Here is a 13,326-nt window from a genome sequence, read left to right on the forward strand (position 1 = left end):
CCAACACAACAAGGCTTCTCAGCTTCAAGCCGGGCCAATATTAGTGTCGTGGCAAAAAAAAAAAAAAAAAAATTGAAAAAGGCAAAACAAAGCAAATACCAAAGAAGCAAATCTAGTGACAGAAGAAGAAAAAGACCAGAGTGCACAGATTACCTGAGTTCAACTCAGATTAACTTAATGAATTGGGGCCAGACTTAGATTTGGCATTTTCCTGGAAGTTGGGCTTTAGTAAATGACTGCCTTTTCCAAGAAGTGGTCTCTGAAACCTAATCCAGGTGCTTTGATGTCTCCCCTTTCGATTAACGCTATCTTGTCAGGAGTCCAAGCTGGCACTCAAGACCATTCACAGTAGGAGCTCAGACAGCTGACTACTTGCCCTGTATTCAGATCCACCCTTGTTTGCTGAGAAAGAAGCTGAGGAGTCCATGTGCTCCAGAGGAAGGCTACCACCTGCCATCTCCCTGGCGACCCCCCACCCCCCTCCTCTGCTTGGGGGGCTGTCCTGGAGGGTGGGGAGACACCACCCTCCAACCTGGATTCAGGGCCAGAGCTGCAGAGAACCAGAATCCTTGAGTTCAAAGTGAGTTCCCAACATGAACGGTTCAGCCTTTTGGAAATCAGGGCTCACAGATGGACAAGTCCTATCAGTAACAGTCACTTTTGTTTAAAGAAACATAATATTTTATTTATTTATTTATTTCTGATTGTGCTGGGTCTTTGTTGCCGCGTGGGCCTTTCTCTGGTTGCAGTGAGTGGAGGCTCCTCTCTAGCTGCAGCGGCCGGGCTTCTGTTGCGGAGCATGGGCTCTCGGCGTGTGTGCTCAGTAGCTGTGGCTCCCGGACTCCTGACCACAGACTCAGTATTGTGGCTCACGGGCTTAGCTGCTTCTCGGCATGTGGAATCTTCCCGGACCAGGGATCCAACCTGTGTCTCCTGCACTGGCAGGCGGATTCTTCCCCACTGTGCCAGCAGGGAAGCTCGTATTCTACATTTCTTATTTAAGCCAAACTTCACAGGTTAGAGACCTCAGGAATTCATAAGTAAGTACACGAATATGTACTTGTGTGTGAATGCGTGTGTCTACTGCATGTGCGCTAAGTCACTTCGGTTTGTGCGACTCTTTGCGACCCCATGGACTGTAGCCCACCAGGCTCCTCTGGCCATGGGATTCTCCAGGCAAGAATGCTGGAGTGGGTTGCCATTTCCTTTTCCGGGGGATCTCCCTGATCCAGGGACTGAAACTTTGTCTCATGCATCTCCTGCATTGGTAGGCAGATTCTTACCACTAGGGCCACCTGGGAAGTCCTGTGTGTCTACTAGTTACAAATAAAAGCAAGAAAACAAAGGTACAAATAGGAGTATTAAGTTGCTGCTTTAAAAAAGAATATGGCAGAGGTTCAGTTAATGTGAACTTCCCAAAATGAAAAATGTGTAGTTCCGCATTTCTAGTTGTATTGCTTTTGCTTTTTTTTTTTTTCCTGGCATTCGATAAACTTTTGTTGCATACCAAAGTAAATAGATTCAGGCAACTTATTGCTCTGCATCTTTCCCCCATTTTTTAATTGAAGTAAAGTTTATTTACAATGTGTGTTAGTTTCAGGCATACAGAAAGGTGATTAAGCTGTGTGTATATATGCTGCTGCTGCTGCTAAGTCGCTTCAGTCGTGTCCGACTCTGTGCGACCCCATAGACGGCAGCCCACCAGGCTCCCCCATCCCTGGGATTCTCCAGGCAAGAACACTGGAGTGGGTTGCCATTTCCTTCTCCAATGCATGAAAGTGAAAAGTGAAAGTTGCTCAGTCATGTCCGACTCTTCATGATCCCATGGTCTGCAGCCTACCAGGCTCCTCCATCCATGGGATTTTCCAGGCAAGAGTACTGGAGTGGGGTGCCATTGCCTTCTCCGTGTGTACATATATATATATAATATGTATATACATATTTTTCAGATTTTTCCATAATAGGCTATTACAAGGTATTGAGCACAGCTCCCTGTGCTATACGATAGGGCCTTGTTGTTTATTTTATATGAACTAGTGTGTATCTGTTCGTCCCAAACTCCTTACTTTTGTGTTTTGAAAAGTATTTCTTAAGTCATTGGACATAGTAAGAAATCTCTCCTTAAATTATCAAAGGGAAAAAAACTAAGGTATTTTTGGATGCTCGCTCTCCTTGTTTGAAATCGTGTTGCCGACCTGGGTGCTGGCATGCAAGGACCCTCTCAGCTGTCCCCATTCGTCATTGCGTGAGACGAAGCACTGGTCTAAGTTTTACAGTCCGGTGTTGTTTCCCAAAAAGCCTGCGAGAGGTGAGACAAATGGTTCAACTTAAGTGTGTGGCGTGACTGCATCGGAAAGCAGTGAAACCACGGCAGCGACGCTGCAGCATCACATCACCATGGCAACCGGTGGAAATAATGGCCCCCTTCGGGAATAAAAGAGATCTCAAATCTTGTTGCAAGCAAGTAGCATTGGTTGTCTGCAGCAGAGATGGTTTCCAATGATTGTTTCAGAAATTCCTTATCAACAGAAAATGAATGAGAAGCGGCGTTTTCAGAAAATGAATGGATTTACAGACAAGTAACGTGATCATCTAGGACGCCCGGGAAGGCAGGGTGACGATGTGACGAGCCGATGAGGAGGTACCAAGGGCATTTGGTGCACGCTGCTCTTCCAGGAGCTGCTGGAAGCCTGGTCACTGGTCCCGCCGCATAGAGCAGGACTGTTGTCGACCTGTGCTGCCGTCTTTCTGGGCCTTTCCACCTCTGGATTTTTGCTTTATTGGAGGCAGAAATAATTGGGACTTCAATGAAAGAGTATATAACTACCCAGCACAGTCCTTGACATATAGGAAGTACTCAGTGAACAGAACCTCAGATCAAATTCTCAGGACAAGGAAGTCAGTGCTTGGGGCTGGTGGTAGGAAGTGTAACAGTATTGATCACAGTGGTGATGGAGCGAGACATTGTAGCAAACCATCCTCTAGACACTGTGCTGCTTGGCACCTTGGTTGTGTCCAGGTTCCTTCTGAAAGATGTGTAACTGGTTAGACCTGTCTGCACAACTCTGTGACTCCTGGCTCTAATAAACCCGTCCAGGGGGAAGGCACTTCCTTTATGAAGCGGCCACATTTCCAGACATACAGCTCAACCCACAGAATGTGAAAGAAAGAAGCTCTGTTTAAAAAAAAAAACAAAAAAACAAAAACTTCCACTTTAGTGCAAAAGAAGAACTTGGACAGAACAGGCAGCTGCTGCGGGAGCTTCAGATTTTCAGATAACAGACGACTGACGAGTAAAAACTGGGGGTCCATTTCTCCTTTTATTTTGGGAAGTGCTGTAGAGAGAAAACAGATCTTTCTGTTATAAGAAGTCCTGTCTTCAAAGCAGCATCGTGCCTGAAATAGAATTTCCTCCAAGCTGAGTGGGAATCTCTAGAATAAAAGATTTCTACCTTGGAAGCCTGTTTGGGGAAAGGCACACACCATACATGTGCTAGAGTTTTCCTTCACGTTTTCTTCACTTTCTGTTGTGTTTCAATTTTGTTCCACCTTGAAGGAATTCAAGGGGAAGGATAACACTGGTGGTAACTTTTATTTGGAAACGAAATCTGAAGCAACTCAAGATGGGTCTTGCTGTGTCCTTCCTTGCTCTCTGCGGGCTGTGAACCCTGCTTCTTCTGGACTCCCACTGTCTTCTCTGCTTCTGCTTTCCAAGCGCAGTGCACGGGTTTTGATGACCCAGCTTGGACCGCTGACTGCAGCAGCCAGCAATTGAGATGCCTTTCTTTCAGCCGGACTATTTCTCTGCCACCTTTCTTCCTGATTTATTTTAAACTTAAAAAAAAAAAAAAGATACGACGCCAGTGCAAATTATAAATTTATTTGTGAGTGTCAATTTCCACTAGAGATGAGCAATCTCTCCTGACACTTTTTTTCCCCTGCTGGATTTTGGGCTCTGATTTCTGATGACATAGTCTGGGCACTGGCAGCTGCTAGCTTCACAAGGAGAACTACAGAGGGAATGCCCACGTAAATTATGTATTGCCTTTCACATCAGTATCCTGCCTGGAAACGTTCAGATTGTCAGCCAGTGAGACTCTGGTGCCGTGGACATGGGTTTGAATGAGTTGATCACCTCGGGGCTGTTCAGAAAGCCTTGCTCTGTAAGTATCAGGGGATGCAGAACACAGATGGGAAAAGGGATTTCCGGAAGCTTCTTTATGTCTCTGGCTTAGGTTGGGAGGAAAAAATGCATTTTCCAACAGCTTTTAAAATACAATATCTAATGTTGCCTCTCACTGTTAATTTAGGAATGTCATAGCAATTCTATTCTCGGTCAAGTTTGTCTGTGAGCTTATGCTACCAGTTTGTAGAATGTAACATCCGTGTAGGTGGTGAGTGAATAGTTTTGTCCAAATGATTTGTGCAGATTTTATGTCTTCACGTGCGTTAAATTGCTGTTTAACCTGAAAGTCCTTTCTCCTCGCTTAAAATGTAATATCTAAATGTTCTTTAAGCAACGAGAATGTGCTTAAAATTTTGGATATGTATCTTTCAGCTAATGTGGAAATTGTGAAGATATTTTAGGAAATATTTGACATGAAAACTGACTAACCAATTAAAAAAACGGGAGATTTTCTTTTCTGTTTTTTTTCCCCTTCCTTCTCTTCCTTCCTTCTCCCACTGTTCTTTTTTTCCTTCCTTTCCTTCCTTCTTTCATTCTCTCTCTTTCCTTTTCTTTCTCCTGCAGCTTCTATTGAGACTGCACCATTTTCTAATTGCATCTGTTCTCACAGAGACTGTATCTTTGATGGACCCTCAGATTACTTTTCAACTGCTTGTGCTACTCACCCTTGAATGATTTTGGATACATATGGTGAGGGCAGGCTCACTGATGAGGGGAAAAAATACTAGGTTGCATCCTATGAAGTGTTTCATTTAAATCAGTTTGTCCCGGGATGTCAGTCTTTCCCCGCAAAGTACAGGGGACCCCTCCAGGCTCCTGCACGCTCCTCGAGGGACCTCAGGTGTCTCAGCGTTACCGTAACGACTCCACCCGGTCACTCGGGGTCACGCCCAGAGGCCGGACGCTGCTGGGCCAGGGCTGGCCTCCTCCCTGGAAGCACCCCTCCCCACCTGTCAGAAGGGAGCCCACAGGCAGCATCACGTGTGGGATCGACAGCTCACCGTGAACTTGGCCTTGTCACTGCTGTTTGCGCTATGAGAGCACATGGGGCTAATTCACGTTAGAAAGGCCAGAGTGAAAAGCTTCATGGTATTTACCTCTTACACGAAAAGACGTCTGTTACCTTCCCAGCAACGTTGGTGCTGCCAGACCGCGCTTTGTTTCAGAGGAGCGTGTGTATGTGTGTCTGTGCATGTTGTGTGTGTGGGGGGGTGTGTGTTGTGTATGGGACAGCGCGCAGAAAAGAGCGAGGGGCCACGTCTATGGGAGGTGGCAGCAAAGAGCATCCAGTTGCAAATTCCTGTTCTCTTACACTAAGTGGTTGTGATGTCCTGGAAAAAGGCTCAGAATAAGGAAAAGCTGACTTGTTTTTGGCATAGCACGTTTTAAAAAGTCATTTGTTTTTGGCTGCGCTGGGTCCTCCTTGCTGGGCGGCCTTCTCCCCGGCTGCTGCGAGGCGGGCGGCTCTCTGGCTTCAGCGCCTGGGCTTCTCCCTGCAGGGGCGCCGCTCCTCACGCGCGTAGGTTCTCGGGCGCGCGGGCTCAGCCGCCGCGGCTCCCGGGCTCAGAGCTCTGGCTCAGCCGCTGCGGCCGGTGGCCTTTAGTTGCCCTGCAGCACGTGGGGTCTTTCCTGGACCAGGGGTTGAACCTGTGTCTCTTGCGTTGCAAGGCGGATCGTTAACCGCTGGATACCGCCAGGGAAGCCCTTTCGCGTAGTACTTTGTCCCAGTTAGGCACACGGTGAGATTTTATAAGATTTTACTCCTTCGGATGCGATTTAAATCCCACCCGCCTCAGTGTGGCTTTGGGGCCCGTAAGGTGACCTGGAGGTGCTCCCGTTCTGTCCCCCAGATCCTGGGCCGGCTCGGGACCCCCACTGCCCCTGAGGAACCGCCTTCACAACACAAGCAAACTGAGACCTGTGCCTTCTGCTTCCTGCCCCCGGGGACCTCCCAGGGGCTCCCGGGCTCTGGGGAGATAATCAATGGGGACGTTCTCAGCATGAGGGACCACGGAACCTGTACCGGTCAGCCCCCTGCTGACCTGCAGGGGCTTGATGTTCACCTGTAATAAGTGGTGTCAGGGCCGAAGAGCTTATGGTCTCACCTGGTTTCCCCGTAAACAAACTCCCTTACCCCTTTGGCCCTCCGGTCTGATGTCTGCAGGCTGCGGGACCGGCCTCCACCTTGGGACTTCATTTCCAGACTGTGTTCCTGGGCAGCCACCCTCCAGCCCTCATTGCCTCCCAGATCCATAGCTCAGGGTCTGCAGAGCAGAGAGCTGAGCCATAGCAGAGTATGATTCCCCTCCTTAGCGGACTGCACCCCTGTTTGCTTACTTGTGCTGGAGCCCATGCCGCGGACAGGTGTTCATGCAGCCGTCTCCGCATAAATGAACACGAGCTGGTGAACGAAGCATCATCTGTTGGCTCTGCAATGTTTGGGGGCGATCACGGCTCACGTGTGATGTGCTTTGTCTTCCTACAAACACGCATGCGTAGCTACCTCTTTTGAAGCATGGGAAAGCGCTGCAGGCTTTGAATCAGATGCGGAGCCCAAATCCTGAGCCATCACTTCCTTGCTTTGAGACTTCGGGGGTGACTTGACCCCTGTAAGGGCGTAGTTTCCTCTTTAGTGGCCAAGGGACCAAGATGAGAAGATTCTTACAAAGTGCTCAGCAAGCCTCCTGGCCCTGAGTGGGCTCCGTAGAACGTCCCTATTTTTGTTATTTCTTTCTTCATGTTCTTCTAAGTGCACTGGGTAGCAGTCATTTGTATTTCTTGGGAAAACACATCTAAAAAGTCAGTTGTGCTCAGGGAAAACATTTGAAAATGTTTCCTAAGGCATTAAAAACAAATAGTAGCACTGTCGATTTTAAGAGCAGCCTGTGTGGTTTCCATTTCAGAACTGTACTCGGTTACATTCATCCTGTTAACAGGGTTAAAAAAAATTAAAAAGAAGGCCGCACAGTGCTGTAAGCAGTTTTAAGTCTAAAATCATCTTGCAGAGCTGGGAATTGAAAGTGTGTTTTACTCCATCCATTTGTGGCCGTTCACACGAGGACATAAGGCACTGGGGTTCTGCTGGGGCTTGAAAATTAGAGCAAAAGGAATGAGACCCAACTTAATTAGTATAATGTTCCCGTGTAACTTCTAATCATGAGTGTAATTTGCAAAGCATGCTCACCATGTAATTTAGCACAGTGGGACCCGCAGAATGTAGGACTAGTATTTAATCAAGAGAAATGATTAATGCAGAAAGGGCGTGGAGTGTGGAGACTGGGATCCTGTATAGAAGCCCCGCGTGCCCACTGGGATGTTCCGTCTACAGCCCCATTTCCAACACCCCTCCCGCCCCACCCAGGGGGTGTTGTGTCAGCTACTGAGCTGCATTACTCAATAGTCATGTGCCTCAGTTTCCTCACCTGTGAAGTGGGGACAGCAGTGGTCCTGATCGCTTACTGTTGTAAGGATCAAATGAGTGAACAGTGGAAAGCCTTGGGTACACAGCACTCAACCAATGTCATCTACACTCACTTCTCTGGATATTCTCTGTCGTTGTTCAGCCGCTCAGTCGTATCTGACTCTTTGTGACCCCATGGACTGCAGCACGCCAGGCTCCCCTGTCCTTCACTATCTCCCAGAGTTTGCTCAAACTCATGTCCATTGAGTCGGTGATGCCATCCAGCCATCTCATCCTCTGTCATCCCCTTCTCCTCCTGCCTTCAATTGTTCCCAGCATCAGGGTCTTTTCAAATGTTTTTATTCATGGGGATCTTGGAAGCCAGACTGGCGAGGGTGCCTGTTATCCCAAAGTACAGTACATGGTGATCCTGGGATGCTGTCTTTATTGAGGTAGAATTCACATAACCAAAAGCTAGCCATGTTAAAGAGTGCAGTTCAGTGGCATTTATTACCTTCATAATGTTGTACAGCTATTGTGTCTACCTAGGTCAGCACATTTTCATCACCCCGAGGGAACCTCTGTACTCATTAAGCAAACAATCGCCATTTCCCCCTCGACCAAGCCCCTGGCGATCATGTGTCCGACTTCTGTGTCTGTTGATTGCTATAGATTGATGGATTCTGCTCTTTCATACAAATGAAATCAGACATTAGGTGAGCTTCTTGTCTGGTCTGTTTCACTTACCTTTGTGTTTTTGAGGGTCGCGCACGCTGTAGCCGGTGTTCATGCTCCATTCCTCTGCGTAGCTGCCTAGTATCTCATTGTATGGACTTGCCGCAGTTCCATTTAGCTTATCCGCTCATCGGTTGATGGACATTTGCGTTGTCTTTTGCCTTTTGACTGTAGCAGAGAGTGTTGCTATGGATATTGGTGTACAGGTTCTTGTGCTCCTGTTTTAAGTTCTCTTGGATGTGTACCTAAGAGTGGAATTACTGGGGACAGAGTGGTTTAACTGTTGGAGGAATCCTCCAGACTGTTTCCACAGCAGCTGCACCATTTTGCATTCCCACCAGCAAAGCGTAAGGGTTCCTGTGTCTCCATATTCTCACCAACACTTGTTATTTTCTATTAATTTTTTAAGTCCAATCATTTTAGTGGCTGTGAGTGGTATGTTATTGTGGTTTTGTTTTGGTTTACATTTCTCTTTCCTGGTGGCTCAGACAATAAAGAATCTACCTACAAGGCAGGAGACCCAGGTTCCATCCCAAATCAGGAAAGATACCCTAGAGAAGGAAATGGCAACCCACTCTAGTATTTCGGCCTGGGAAATCCCATGGACAGAGGAGCCTGTCGGGCTACAGTCCCTGGGGCCGCAAAGAGTCGGACACGACTGACCGACCGACACTTTCAGTTTCACTTTTGGTTTAAATGTCCCTAACGGTTAGTGATGCTGAGCATCTTCTCATGTGCTTGTTGGTCATTTGTGTATCTTCTTTGGAGAAATGTCTGTTCAAGTCCTTTATCTATTTTTTAACTGGGTTATTTGTTTTTCTGTTGTTGAGTGTTGAGGGCCCTGCGTATATTCTGGAGGCTAGTTCCTTATCAGATGTGTAATTTGCAAATACTTCTTCCCATTCTGCAAGGTGTCTTTTCACTTTGTTGCTCGGGCCCTTTGATGCACACTTGTCCTGAGATGGTTTTCGGTAGCAACAGAACACAGAAGCGAACAGCTCTGAATCAGGAAGGGAGAAAGCCCTTTGCTTCTTTGTTCCCTTCCAGGCTTCCTCTTGCTCAAACAGAGAGGCCTGGTTTGATGTCACTGTGCCTTCAACACCTTTACTCATCTTTTTAACAGTAACAGAACAGGCTTTGGCCCAAGAGCCTTCCACGGGGTCAGTGTTTAGTGTGAATGTCTTCCCCTTCCCCACTGAGCTGGTTGCGAAGGTCATCTTTATATATGCTAGTGAGACTGGTTTTCTTATTTATGCTAATGACAGGATTTCCTTTTAGATACATGTATTTGGTTTCTTTTGGGCTTCCCTTGTAGCTCAGTCAGTAAAGAATCTGCCTGCAATGCAGGAGACCTGGGTCAGAAAGGTTCAATCCCTGGGTTCGATCCCTGGGTCCCTTCTCCCCTGGAGAAAGAAATGGTAACCCACTCCAGTATCCTTGCCTGGAAAATTTCATGAACATAGGAGCCTGGTGGGCTGCAGTCCACGGGGTCACAGAGAGTCGGGCATGACTGAGCGACTAACAGTAATGAGTGAATGACGAGACAGATCTTGTGATGCTGCTGGGAGGATACAGGCGTGTGGGAACTGCTGCTGAAGGTCCCTGGGCAGAGAGTGGAGGCTGTGGGCTGGTCCATCTGGGGAAGGGGCGCAGGGTGGACGGTAGGCACCAGGCTGACCAGCGCTGGGAGAGCAGCCTGGCTGCCCCCACTGCCTCCCCGTGTGCCCGGGGGTTGTACCCATCACTGCTTCTCGTGGCTCCTCACCTAATTCTCATGATTGCCCGACGGGGTGAAGGAGGCCTTGACCTTCAGGGTGAGCAGACAGAGCGAGTGAAAGGTGGGAAGTTACCTGCAAGAAGAACGTGAAAGGTTGATGACCGATGGGCGTGGGGGAGGAGGAAGAAGGACCAGGAAGGATCCCACAGCCAGTGAAGGGGCAGACGGGCCCACAGGGAGCTAGAGGCACTTTAGAAACACCGTCACAACTTTCTTAGCTCGGCGTCTGTATCCATTTCCCAGGCCTGCTGTAGGACGTGAACATAGATGCGGTGGCTTACGGCAGAAATGCTTCTGTCACCGATCTGGAGGCTGGACCTCGGAAATCTAGCTGTCAGTGGGGCCCAGCTTACTTTGAAAGCGCCTCCCGGCCTTCTCCAGCTCGTATGGCCCCTGGCAGTTCTTGGCTTGTGGCTGCATCGCCTCAGTCTCTGCCTCCTCTTCACAGGGTGTTTTAGAAAAAAAAAAAACAACAGCCTTTATTTCCTCCAGTACGTCTTCACATCTGCACAGGACACGTCACTTCTGACGCTCCCGGCCCCAGGATGTGTGGAGGTTCTCTAATGGGTGGCGGTTCCCCTCCACCAAGCAGTTCTCTGTGACACCAGCTGGGCCTCCTGCAGTGTAACTGGATTCTAACATCACCCGCAAACGGCAGCAGATTACACGGGCGAAGGGCTCAGTCCCTGGAGACCGCTCCCCCTCCAGATGCCAATCACAAGTCCAGGTTGTCATCTGGGCTTCAGACTGATGGGTTCGAAAGCAAAGTTTCCCACAAGCACTTCCTTGGGCTTGATTAATTTGCCAGCTCAGCTCACAGAACTCAGCACATTTCCCAGCTTATTAGAGGATGTGATAAAGGATACAGATGAATAGCCAGATGGAGAGAGGCACAGGACCAGGTCTGGGGACATCCCAAGTGTAGGAGCTTCTGTCCCCAGGGAGCTGGGGGGTGTCACCCAACTCACATACCGATGTGTTCGCCCCATCTGGGAGCTCTCCAAACCCTACACTATTGGGACTTTTATGGAGGCTTCATCACCAGGCACTGTTGTTGTTCAGTTGCCAAGTCATGTTGCGACCCCATGGACTGCAGCACACTAGTCCTCCCTGTCCTCCACTATCTCCCAGCGCTTGTTCAAACTCAGATCACTTAAGTCAGTAATGCCATCCAACCATCTCATCCTCTGCCTCTTCTTCTTTTGCCTTCAGCATCAAGGTCTTTAGCTCTGTTCCCAGCACTCTCTCCCTTCTCAAGAGAATGAGGGGAGAGAGGGTAAGAACATCAAGCTTCTAATCACAGGCTGGTCTTTCTAGTGACTGGTCCCATTCAGGAGCCCATGCAGAGTTGCCTCATTAGAGCAAAAGACACTCCCATCAGCCAGGCCTTTGAAAGGGTTTTAGGAGCCCTGTGTCAGAAACCAGGGTCAGAGATCAAATAATAGAATCAAAGATGCTTCTAGTGTTCTTATCACTTAGGACATTCCAAGGACTTTAAGGGAAATTATAGGACTTCCCTGTAACTCAAACGTTAAAGACTCTGTGTGCAATGCAGGAGACCCAGGTTCAATCCCTAGGTCGGGAAGATCCTTTGGAGAAGAGAACGGCAACCCACTCCAGTATTCTTGCTTGGAGAATCCCATTGACAGAGAAGCCTGGAGGGCTACAGTTTGAGGGGTCACAGAGTCAGACACGACTGATGGACTAACACACTTATGTCAGGAGTCGGGATGAAGATCAAACATGTATTACATGTTATGAATCATACATATTCTTCTCTGTGTGCATATCTCCTCTTCTTATAAGGCCACTACCCGTTAGGTTAGGGCCCACCCTAGTCCATTATGGCCTCATCTTCAAATGAGAAGATCTGTTTTCATCTGCAAAGACCCTATTTCCCAAGAGGCCACATTCTGAGGTTCCAGGCAGGCAAGAATTTGGGGGGATCATAGTTCAGTCCAGTATGGCATCTGTTACAGGTTGGCTGTCTATTCTCTTCCACTGCTGGGCTTGGGGGCAGTAATGATATTATTGGGTTTCTTAAGACCAAAGTAAGCTATGGCAAACCTAGACAGTGTATTAAAGAAGCAGAGACATCACTTTGCTGTCAAACGTCCCTATAGTCAAAGCTAATGTTAACATCCATTAGCACCAAACCACTTCATGGTTTTTCCAGTAGTCATGTATGGATGTGAGACTTGGACCATAAAGAAAGATGAGCGCCAAAGAATTGATGCTTTTGAACTGTGGTGTTGGAGAAGACTCTTGAGAGCCCATTGGGCAACAAGGAGATCACACCAGTCAATCTTAAAAGAAATCAACCCTGAGTATTCCTTAGAAGGACTGGTGCTGAAGTTGAAGCTCCAATACTTTGGCCACCTGATGCAAACTGACTCCCTGGAAAACACTCTGATGCTGGGAAAGCTTGAGGGCAGGAGGAGGAGGGGCAACAGAGGATGAGATGGTTGGATGGCATCACCGACTCAGTGGACATGAATCTGAGCAAACTCTGGGAGACAGTGGAGGAAAGAGCAGCCTGGAGTGCTGCAGTCCATGGAGTCGCAAAGAGTTGGACACGACTGAGCAACTGAATAGCAAGACCAAAGTGAGTCCCTGCCCTTCTCCCTGGAGCTCTGACCTCAGCTGGGGTTGGCACCTGGGAGTCCCTGCGTACAATTTCACAGACGATGAGAAAGCAGACACTCACAGGCAACGGTAAAATCCAAGCACAAGCATTTTACACACAATCAACTTCTAGGTGTCCCTTAGGTACTTAACTAACGTTGACGTGAAAAATCACTACTGAATTTAAATCTGTTTCTTCCTGTCTGAGCCAAGTAGAAATCAGGAGGATCATAGTCTTTCAAGCTTGCTGAATTTTTATGTAGCTTTTAGATACAGATGCGATGGAGCAATATTGATGCTATGTCGATACAGAATTGCATCTTTATTGAAAGCTTCCCTGCATGGAGTTGGGAGACACCTGATCAGGGCTCCTGTCCTCACTTTCTGTTTGGGTGACTTTGCGAGACCTGGGATACAGCAGGAAGGCAATCAGCAGGCCTTTCAGTGGATGAAACAATGGAGGAAGCCTCATTGGAGAATGGTGGAGAATTAGGAAAATGAAGCCCCCTGGCTCCCCAAGACTGTGCCAAGTCCCATGAATGACTCTTTCACCAGAAAAGACTCTTCTTTCTGTGATAGCTCTGCCTTAAAGCATTCTCCTCT

The 13,326-nt window shown here is 48.0% G+C and overlaps 1 protein-coding gene across 7 annotated transcripts in view; it reads left to right on the forward strand.

The window, feature by feature from the left end:
• Window positions 1-13,326, forward strand: part of PTPRE (protein tyrosine phosphatase receptor type E) — a 183,148-nt gene that overhangs the window by 94,278 nt on the left and 75,544 nt on the right. The window contains exon 1 of one of the 7 annotated variants that reach the window (XM_061162915.1): window positions 3,901-4,163. The exons of the other annotated variants lie outside the window; for them this stretch is intronic. The gene's annotated coding sequence lies outside the window, so the exon portion shown is untranslated. Of the gene's footprint in view, window positions 1-3,900; window positions 4,164-13,326 lie in introns of those variants that run through there. 7 annotated transcript variants of the gene reach the window in all.

This window comes from Dama dama, chromosome 15 (genome assembly GCF_033118175.1).
Source record: "Dama dama isolate Ldn47 chromosome 15, ASM3311817v1, whole genome shotgun sequence".
In the NCBI taxonomy this organism is placed as follows: Eukaryota; Metazoa; Chordata; class Mammalia; order Artiodactyla; family Cervidae; genus Dama; species Dama dama.